The 11,040-nt window shown below is 36.1% G+C and overlaps 1 non-coding gene across 1 annotated transcript; it reads right to left on the bottom strand.

Annotated features, from left to right (window-relative positions):
- Positions 1-2,819: 2,819 nt before the first annotated feature.
- LOC145637386 (small nucleolar RNA R71) lies at positions 2,820-2,926 on the bottom strand. Its single transcript, XR_014114177.1, has one exon. It is a non-coding gene; the product is annotated as a small nucleolar RNA R71 (small nucleolar RNA).
- Between the last annotated feature and the right edge of the window lie 8,114 nt (positions 2,927-11,040).

Below are 11,040 nucleotides of genomic sequence, written 5' to 3'. Positions count from 1 at the left end.
ACAGATGATGACGCCCCAAGAGAATGAACTTATTATCTCCATAATAGTGATCCTTGATATATCTAGTAATTGCACTTATCGAAGACACAACTCCTTCAGCTTATGGTTTTGATTCTAATTAATCAAATTAAGTAGGGGTTTTTTTTTAAAAAAAAAAAAGTAGATATGAATTTAGGGCCAATTAGTTGTTTAAAGTATTGGCCTTTATCTATTTTGATGTAATATTTTTTGATTAAAGTAGGGAACTTTATAATTGTGTAGGATATTATGATCTTGGTGGATCATATAAGTATTTTGTTTCGAATTCTGATTATGGAAGGTAATATAAATATGTTGGCTTTAATTGTGAGTTTATTTATTTATCTATAGTCAAATTGATTGTTGAATAAAATTGATTGTTTATTTGATTTTTTTATATGCTTCAATATGTCTATTACTTCATTAAAAATTGATTGTTTGTTAAAATGTCTGCGCATCATTGTTGCTGCTGATGTAGCTTTTAAGGAGCAGCAACAATAGTAAAAGTAGAGTTGTTGAAATGGTTAATAGTGAACAGGAAAGAAGGTTAGGCATAATAATAATAATAATAATAATAATAATAATAATAATAATAATAATAATAGTAATAATAATAATAATAATAATAATAATGCATAAAAATAGTTGGTTTCTTTCATTCCTATAAAACAAAATGATCAATATTTAAGCGAAGAAAAAGGGAAATTGGTCTTTCATTTGCATGAGTGCTGCAAACAAAGAACATGTAACATCTTCATAGTGATGGCCATATAAGTAATTTATTAATTTGAAATCTCATCCATTTATTCCTAATATTGCCTTAGTTGAGTTTACCATGTAATTACCCCAAGCTCATGTGTATAAAGTAGTAAAATTATTCTAATAGAAAAGAAAGAAGCTAAGTAATGATAGCTTGAAAAGTTATATGCTTATATGTCCAAATGACACTCAAATTCATAGCAAGATGCATGCACTGATTGTGAAACATAAGAGTATATAATACCAAAGTCTGCTGAATTCATGCATTAGTTAAGCAATGTATTGCATGAGTGGGTGTAATCTCAAGTAAAAAAGATATGACAACTGATGTACACGTTCTACACCATATTTTACCCTCATTTTATAGCTATTTTCGTATGATTTTTGAGCTCTACGGAGTTACTTCTCGCTAATATTCTCTTCTCTAGTGTGGTTTGGTCTATCTAATTGAATTTATAGGCACATGAAGATTTTCGGATGATTTGGACTTGTTTTGGATAGCCATGAGAGCTTATTAAGATGGAGAGAATTTTACCCGTGTCCGCCCTGGGCAGAATGTTGAAGACCGTGTTTTCCTATTTTTTTCAGGTTTTCTTAATTAAAGGATATAAATACCCTTTGTAAAGCCCGACTAAAACATACTTAGTAATTATTTTTGCAGCTTTTAAACATTATTAGAGCCCTAATATTCTCTCTAGATCTAGATTAAAATTGCACTTTCAAGTTTTGATCTTTGTTCATCAACAATTGGTGTTTTTCTTCATTCAAGTATTTGGTATTCATCTTTACTTTCTCTTTTACTTTTAATTGCCTTTTAATCATGTTTTCTTCGTTTAATATTTTTTTTTTCTTTGGTTAATATGTGTGAGTAGTTTCTTTATTCCAAGATCTAGCGGAATCTGAATATAATTGATGCATAATTTAATTCTTTAAATTCTTTAATAATAATTGTAATTGATTATGCTTATGTCTTTACTAGATTAGGGATAATTGATATTGTTATTAATCCTTGGTTTTAATCGCAACGGGAGTTGGGTTTTGACATATTTGAATAAATCAATTAAGGGTTTAAAGTTCATCACGGGAGTAGTTGAATGGATGACTAGGAAGTTAGAGTAACGTGCTTAAGGTCTTTAATTTACATGATACCATGGAAGTAGGCTTGATTGTGATTAGATAAGCCATTGATAACTCGGGAGAGACCATTGGTATTATTCATGGATTACTTTTCCACTTTAATTAATTGAATTATGTGTTAGGGGTAAAACGACTATTGCATTAATCGTATTCGTGGGGATGCTTGATCTTGGATGTTTTTAGCATTGAATTGTCATATTGTTTAGATTTAATCATTTTAATTAGTTCTTTAGATATTGATTCTAACTTATTTGATTTGGTTACTTTCTTAGTAATTGCTTGAGTTTATTTAATTAGTTGAGCCATAGTCTCTCGGGATCCGACCCTTGCTTGCCCGTCGATATAGTAGTGGTCTAGTTAGGTTTATTTCTGTTAGGTACGCGACACGCCTATCAAATTTTGGCGTCGTTTCTGGGGACTAACGGTTTTATACTAGTTATTTGTAATTCGTTTTTACTAAGCTTTATCTATTGCCTCGGATATTGTCTCTTGTGTTCTTGATTTCTTTGCTTTTAGTTCTTTGTTGCATGCAAACTCGACGTTCAGGGTCAGACGATTTAATTCCACTTGATTCTGAAATTGAAGCAACTGCAAGGAGACGAGGAGGTAGAAGAAGAAGGAGAAATCAAAACCTTAGAAACATGGTCGATCCAGGAATAAAATCTCTTTTGGAGTATGGTATTCCGGATACAACAACCGGATTTCTCTCTAGTATTGTTAGACCACTGTCACCGCTCAGAGTTTTGAGTTGAAGCCCCAATTCATACAGTTCATCTCTAATTATTCTTTTGTGGGCTCATCACATGATTGCCCTATGACGAGATGAAGGTATAGGTTCCTTTGATACGTGGTACAAGCTTTCCAAGGCCTTCTTAGTCAAATTCTTGGGGCAAGAGAAAACCGCAAAATTAAGGAACGAGCTATCCACGTTCCATCAATCCAATGATGAGTCTTTATATGAGGCATGGAGAAGGTTTAAGCAATTGCAGAGACAATGCCCTCACCATGGTATTCCAGAGTGGATGTTGATCCAAACGTTCTATAATGGTTTGACCCATGAGTTTTGCAAATACATTGATGCTGCGTCTGGAGGTTCTATCATGATGAAGAACCTAACCGATGCAAAGGATTTGATTGAGAAAATGGCGGCTTATGATAATTACCATCCACGAGGACAAAATGCTATCAACATAGGTAATAAACATGATATTGATGCTCTAACCATGTTGACTAGTTCTGTGCAGGCACTAACTCATAAAGTCAATCAACTCCAAGCTGAGTCCCCTCGACCCTCGATGGAAACTTGTCAGATGTGTGGATTGCAAGGTCATACTGCGCGGGAGTGTCAGCCCAATTATGATGGAATGACGATTGAGCAAGCTAATGCTTTATATACCACGACCTCCACAAGGCCATTAGATGAAGGGTGGAGAAATCATCAAGGGTTCTCATACAAGAACACTCAAGCTATAGCAAATCCTCCACAACCACCAGCTTTTCAAGCAAGGGCACCTTTCAATCATCATCCCATTCACCAACCACCACCTCAATCTTCAAATCTTGAATCCATTATGGAGACTTTTTCTACTTCCCAACACCAACAACAAGAGCTTATATCAAAGCAATTTGAGTTACAAGAAAACCAGAATGAATATTTTGAAAATTCGATCCAACTGCTCATTGCTCAAAATAAGAGGATAGAAACTCATCTTTCTCAACTATCACAACAAGTGAGTCATCTATCAACTCTTCAAGATCAAGCAAAAGTCCAAACAAAACAATGCAATGCAATTTTCGTGAAGAGAGATGGATTGACTACAGGGAAATTAGAGGGGAAAGTGTGCAATCTGGATTCAAAAACTGAAATGCGCGAGAATGAAGGTCCCAAATATGTTTCTCCACAAGCCTATGAGGAACCGATGCTTTTCCCAAAAAGGTTATCAAAAGTCGTGCTCGATAAGCATTTTGGGATGTATTTTGAGACTCTTAAGAAGGTATATGCTACCATTCCTTTTTCCGATCTTGGAATTCAAATGCCTCAATTTGCAAATTTTGTGAAAGGAGTTTTAGATCATGATCATAATGATAAGAAATAAGAAAGTTTGGTAATAAAGGAGAAATGTCCTGATCTTTTACATGATAGTTTACCACCCAAATTGCATGATCCTGGTAGTTTTACTATCCCTTGTATGATAAACGAAACATATTTTGATAGGGTCTTGTATGATTTAGGTGCTAGTGTTAATTTAATGCCTTCTTATTTGTATGAAAAATTAGGTTTGAAAAAACTTAAACCCTCCCCCGTATCTCTTCAAATGGATGATAGAACTGTTAGACTCCCTAAGGGTGTAGTTGAAGATGTATTAGTTGGGATTGGTGAACTTGTATTTCCAGTTGACTTTGTTGTAGTGGATATGAAAGAAGACCTTAAGATCCCATTAATCTTTGGTCGTCCTTTTCTTGCTACAAGTCAAGCTTTAATAGATGTTCCTAAAGGACAAGTGACCATTAGAGCTCAAGATCAACAAGTTGTGTTTAAACTTTTCAATGACCATAATTTTACTTTTGATGGTGGTACTTGTTTGAGAATTGATTCTACTAACCCTTTGGTTAATAAGTGTGTTTCTAATAGAAATCTTGTGAGCAAAAAGGACAATATTCCACAACATGATGGGTTTAGCTACATCAAAATAAGCTCGGATACAAAGCACATTAACTCTAATTCGAAGGAGTCGTTTGGAGGTGGATATATTGATGAGAAATACCACAGAGTATCTTCTCCGTGTGGTGACCCAGGTTGAGCTACTAAAGAGGGGTCGAGCTAAAGACCTTAAAAAAGCGCTAAATGGGAGGCAACCCATTCCGTTTTTTTTAAAAATTTTATTTTCCCTTTATTTATTTATTTATTTTTCTTTTTTTTTTAGTGTCTTGGGGTTATGATGCGACGTTATTTTGAGGGCGGTCCCAGCCCCGCCCTTAGGTATGATCCCTCCCCTGCCAGTAGGTCCTAGTTTTCTTTTTCCCTTGCTTGTTCTTATTCGATATATGTTCACATTGAGGACAATGTGAAGTTTAACTTGGGGGAGGGATTGCTTTTGGCTTTGGGCAGTTACTTTGTGAATCATGACGATGTATAGCTAGTAAACTACTTCTCTGTGCCCCTATCCTTGATGATTTAAAGGTTTTTGGCTTGATTTTGATTGAAAGACTTGCAATGCGGATTAAACGATCATGATTTGATTTTGGATTGTCTTGGCCTAATGGAAATCAACTTTGCGCAACTGTGTATGAATCTGGAGCTTGACTGTGTTAACTGTGAGGCTTGAGCCTTTATTATTTATTCATGTGAGTTAGTTCTTGGTGTGACATTGATCTTAGTTTTGTCTTGAGACTTTTAGTAGTGTGTCATGGTACATTGCACATGCACAATGAGAAGGATGAAGGCCATGTTCATTAGGTAGTCTCCAAATGAATTTAGAAACGTCTGTCTCCTCCTTGCTTACCCATGTTGTAGCCTTGTCCATGTTCTTCATCTAAATCATAAAATTAACCTATCGGCCCCAATTAGTAACTTATCCCAAGTCTAGCTTGGTGGAGCCATCTATCTTGGTGTTCTCTTATGGTTTGTGATGATGTTTTGGAGAAGATTAATCTGAAGCTTGAAGGTTTTTGAATTTTTGCTATATGATATATTTTTGAAGCTCTTATAGTTTGTTATTATTTAAAAAAAAAAAGAAAAAATTCCAGCTTCTCGATGAATAAATAAAAGAGCTTCAAAAATAAGAATAATGCGATGAATTGTTATGTAGGGTGAATAAGGTGGTAGTTGCTCTTAATTCAAGTTATGTTTGGAGTGTGTATTATTGTGAATTAGTTTGATGGGATTTTGATGTGTATTGTTCATTTTTTATGGCTTCCTTGAGGGACTATATTTACCTACATTCTCCAAAGTTTTCCTACCCATTTTCACCCGGCCTACATTACAAGCTTGAAAAAAGACCTTCTGACCTTCGTGCACAGTATTATGTTCATGTGAAACGAGTCTTTTGTCAAAATGCTGGAGTATTTGTCACATTTCGAGTCGAGTTTTTACTAGGTTGAGCGGCATCATCACCCTTTAAACACGCGAGTGTTGTGAGATAAGGGGGGTTATCATCATTAGCGGGGATGGGGAGAGATCGGGCTCATTTTTAGCTCGCCACATAAAATTGTGCGGAGTGACCACTAAGTGAGATATTCTAATCATCTATTCCTTATCATGGTTGACTCTGTTTGATGGTCATTCAGGTTATTTGATAGTTTGAATGAGGTGATTGGTTGGCTAAGATGCTTGTGTGTCCAATTTCGATTTTAAGTATGATATTTTCGAATGTATTATGGGGTGAAGTATGTTTATTTGGTTGTTGATAGTCATTGATTGTCTTGCTTGAGGGAAAGCAAGGCGTTAGCTTGGGGGAATTCAATGTACACGTTCTATACCATATTTTACCCTTATTTTATAGCTATTTTCGTATCCTTTTTGAGCTCTACGGAGTTACTTCTCGCTGATATTCTCTTCTCTAGTGTGGCTTGGTCTATTTAATTGATTTTGTAGGCACATGAAGATTTTCGGATGATTTGGACTTGTTTTGGATAGCCATGAGAGCTTATTAAGATAAAGAGAATTTTACCGTGTCCGCCCTGGAGGGCAACACTACCGTGACAGCCGGGGCGAAGAAGGAAAGAAGAGAAGCCACGAGAGAGAAAGTATGAGGAGTTTGATTTCTATCCGCCCGGACCGGGCAGCATTGCCTGGGAAGCCCGGGCAGACGAGGTACTACACGAGGAGGCTACGTGAAAAAGCATTTGGGCGAGTTTTTCTGTCGCGCCCGACCTGGCAGCCTTGCCCGGTCAGACTGGGCGGAGTGTCGAAGACCGCGTTTTCCTATTTTTTCGGGTTTTCTTAATTAAAGGATATAAATACCCTTTGCAAAGCCCAACTAAAACATACTTAGTTATTATTTTTGCAGCTTTTAAACATTATTAGAACCCTAATATTCTCTCTAGATCTAGATTAAAATTGCACTTTCAAGTTTTGATCTTTGATCAACAATTGGTGTTTTTCTTCATTCAAGTATTTGGTATTTGTAGGGAATATTTCAAGCATTAAACCCCTAGCTCGAACCCCACTGTGATCATACACTAAAATACGGTAACGTCCAAAAGGGAAGAAGATAGAGCAAAAGAGTCGCCAACAAGTTTTAGGAACTTGTAAACCGTTCATAGGATGAAGGTTACACCCCTTAACGATCCAAGAGATCGTCAACTCCATAAGGTCTAGAACCAAATAAGGGTTCGGGGATGAAGGTACAAATCCAACCTAAAAGAGATTGAACCTGCCCTAATAATAGGCCTCTACTTTATTCTGATCGTATTCATGTGCGCTTTCTGATTAACATGCAATCATTAGGTTTAACCCTAAACCTGTTTATCTATGTTGGTTGAATATTAATGCACAATTAAACTATTATTGGTGATCACTTGAATTAAAATCACATTAACCCTAAACAAGATTATTAAATATCTTATTAAGCGTGATTACAAATACCAAATTGCCTTTAAACATGCAATAAAAGGTGTGATCAAGCAATAAAAATAAATATCAAGCAACATATAATAAATAATCACAATAATATTCATGAATAATAATTATAATAATCATATCAAATAAAATAATTATCATAATAACAATCATATTAATCATAATAATAATCATAATAATAATAATAATAATAATATTCATAATCATTATAATCGTAATCATTATAATCATAATCATGTTCATGTTAATATTAAAGCATAATAATAGCAAGATCCTAGGCATGATACTTACAAGATTAATAACAAACCCTAGCATGTCACTAAGCAATAAAAATCAAATCTTTAACCCTAACATGATACTAACAATCATAAATATTAGGAAGAACATAGGAAGCATCATAACAATCATATTTAATATTAAAGTTACCCTAGACATGATACTAGGAATATCATAATAACAATTTAAACATGATTTCTACATCATAACATCAATAAATCAATTAAGACCATTAAAGCACTTACTTTGATGCTTCGTACCTCCTTCTAATAAAAAAATACACACATTAGTAACTTCAAGGAAAATAATAATCAAACAATTAAATTAAATAATTGAAATAGAGATTTGGGACCAAACCCTCAGAAATTAAACCTTTCACGTCTAGGGCGAAGGCAACTTCGAATATGGCTAGGTGTTTCTAGATCTTGCGAATGCGGAATTTTGTATGTTAAAAGGCTAGTTTAGAAAAGAGAGAGAGAGAGAATAATCAAGAAAATCTTGATGAGAGTTGGTGAACCAAAACGGAGTTTTTAATACGCTATTTATAGAGAAAATCGGCCAAAAAGATAAAATAAACAAAACAGAGTCTGACGCACAAAAAACAGAGTTGGCGCAAACCCTGGCTAACTGGCGCTAGGCACCAACACTAGCGCCAGGCGCCAATGGCTAGTGCCAGGCCTGGTTCCAGGCTCCAATGCCTGGAGTCAGGCGCCAAGCCTGGCTTTAACGCGTTTTCGAAAATCAGATAACAAAATACACGCGTTAGTAACTTCAAGGAAAATAACAAACAAAACAATTAAATTAAATAATTGAAATAGAGATTTGGGACCAAACCCTCAGAAATTAAACCTTTAACGTCTACGGCAAAGGCAACTTCGAATATGGCTAGGTGTATCTAGATCTAATGAATGCGGAATTTTTATATTTTAGAAAGCTAGTTTAGAAAAGAGAGAGAGAGAGAGTAATCAAGAAAAACTTGATGAGTGTTGGTGAATATTGATGAAAACTGGTTATCGAAAACGGAGTTTTTACGACGTTATTTATAAAGAAAATAAGCCAAAAAGATAAAATATCCAAACAGAGTTCTGGCGCACGTAAAACCTAATCAGCGCCAACGCTGGCTATTGGCGCCAGGCGCCAACATTAGCGCCAGGCACCAATGCTAGGGCTAGGCGCCAAGCGCTACAGCTGGCGTTTGGCGCTGATTCAGAAAGTCACGCGTTTTCTTAAAATCAGATAAAAATTGTCGTACAGGAGGATAAAATCATATTTTTCTCAAAAATGCTCTTTGATTTTAATTAAAACTCTGAAAAGTCAACAAAAGTCAATTTATCAATGCTAATTGAATTAGGAATGAAAAGAACCTTCTAGAAGAATCTAGAAGACTAAAACCATTCCTAATTGCATTAGGAATGATAAATCATATTAGGCCCTCCTCTAGATCATTGGGCCGTATATAAGGCTGAAAACGGGCCCAGTTTAGTAAATTGGCCATAACTTCCTCAATATTCATCGGAATTGGGCTTATAATATATCGTTGGAAAGCTCTTGGCAAGCCCCATCCAACTACACTATTATTGGACCCATATAATGGACCAACCAAACTGGATTGTCTGTTTTCTTAAAATAAGTTTTCAAAAACAGAGAGAAGAGAAAAGAAATTAAAACTTTCCGCAACACTAGACTTTCCACACTTTCACTTCATTCGATTATGATTCGACGCGAAAGGTACTCATCACTGGTTTTGGTTTTGGGGAGACACGAATGGGTGTCTACAGAAGCCCCCACTTTGACTAAGTTTGGAGAAACGCAAGTTTCAAAAACAAAAGTCAAAGTAGCGATAGGGACGGAGAATGATTCAGAACGTTTTGCAATCCTAAATCACTCTTGTAACGCGGGTACCTGAAAAACTAACATTAGTTAAACAGATAAAAGATTTAAGAAACGCGTATCTTGCACCGCCGAGCACATGTCTCTGAAGGGTAACAGATTTGCTGCCGCTTTACTGTTTTGATGACCTTCTGCAAGCTAGAGAATTCCATCCCGCTTGAAAACCGCTACGCCCGTAACTTCTTCCAAATTAGAAGATTGCTTCGCTTGAAACGATCCTCCTCCGCTATGATAATATTCCACGTCCAAGGGAATACCATCGAAGATTATTTCTCTCGAAACAATCCTCATCCTCATTGATAATATTCCACGTCCAAGGGAATACTAAAGAAGATTATATCTCTTGAAACAATCTCCATCCGCATTATGACCATCTTCCATGCCTAAGGGAACATGATCGAAGAGAACTTCGCTTGAAATTACCTCCAGTTGTTTGTGAAAACTCTCCGCAAGCTAGGGAATGCCGTCAAAGATATCCTCGCTTGAAGTTATCCTCATTTGATGCGATAATTTTCCAAAGGAAATTACCGAAGACCCACTCTTGTCGATCTTTAAAAGTTCGCCTGAACTTTGCTTCCGCTATGCCTGTACATCGGCGCTTCTGTTGCTTTGAACCTGTATGTCGGTGCTTTTTGCGAATGAACCTATATGTCGGTGCCTTTTTCTTTTGAACCTATATGTCGGTGCTTTTTGTTAGTGAGCCAATGCTTAGGCGCTTTAAGCTAAGTGAGACGATCTTTCATCAAATCGATCACTTTACGTAACTAAGCCGATTACTAAATCATGTCAAATTGCTTAGAGGGGCTAACTGGCATACCAAGGAACCCAAAAATATTTTGATGAAAGGTAGAACAACCTCACCAAGTGGCTGGGTGTTCTGGCGCCGCTGAAAAGCTATCAGCGCCACACAATTAGCCTTAGCGCCAGGCGCTGGGATAGGCGCCAGGCGCCAAGCCTAATTTTTGACGCCAATGCTTAGGGCTTGGCGCCAGCACGGGGATTTCCTTAAATACCCCTTTCCTCTTCATTTCACTGCTTGCTCGTCGCGAAACTACTCGAAAAAACCCAAAAACTTCAATTGCTCGGTTCTTGCTCGTTTCTCAACCGAATTCACTAAAATTTGTTGCAAATCAAAGCTCTTTTAATCCATTTTCCCGATCTATGTAAGTTTTCTTCAAACTCACATCAGTTTTTATAAATTTTTGGCATGTTTATTCACGAATTTCATATAAATTCGAAATTAAATATGCTCAATTTGCTTTGTTTGTCAAGTTTTATGCCATGAAATTGCTTGATTATGTTTATATATTTCCTTGGGAGTAATTTGAGACTTGTTTGACTCAATTTGGTGAAGAAATGAGCAATTTGCCATTGTTGGA

Source organism: Chenopodium album, chromosome 6 (genome assembly GCF_948465745.1).
Source record: "Chenopodium album chromosome 6, dcCheAlbu1.1, whole genome shotgun sequence".
Taxonomy (NCBI): Eukaryota; Viridiplantae; Streptophyta; class Magnoliopsida; order Caryophyllales; family Amaranthaceae; genus Chenopodium; species Chenopodium album.
Note: the sequence above shows the minus strand (reverse complement) of the source record. Positions and strands in the feature narration are given on the sequence as shown.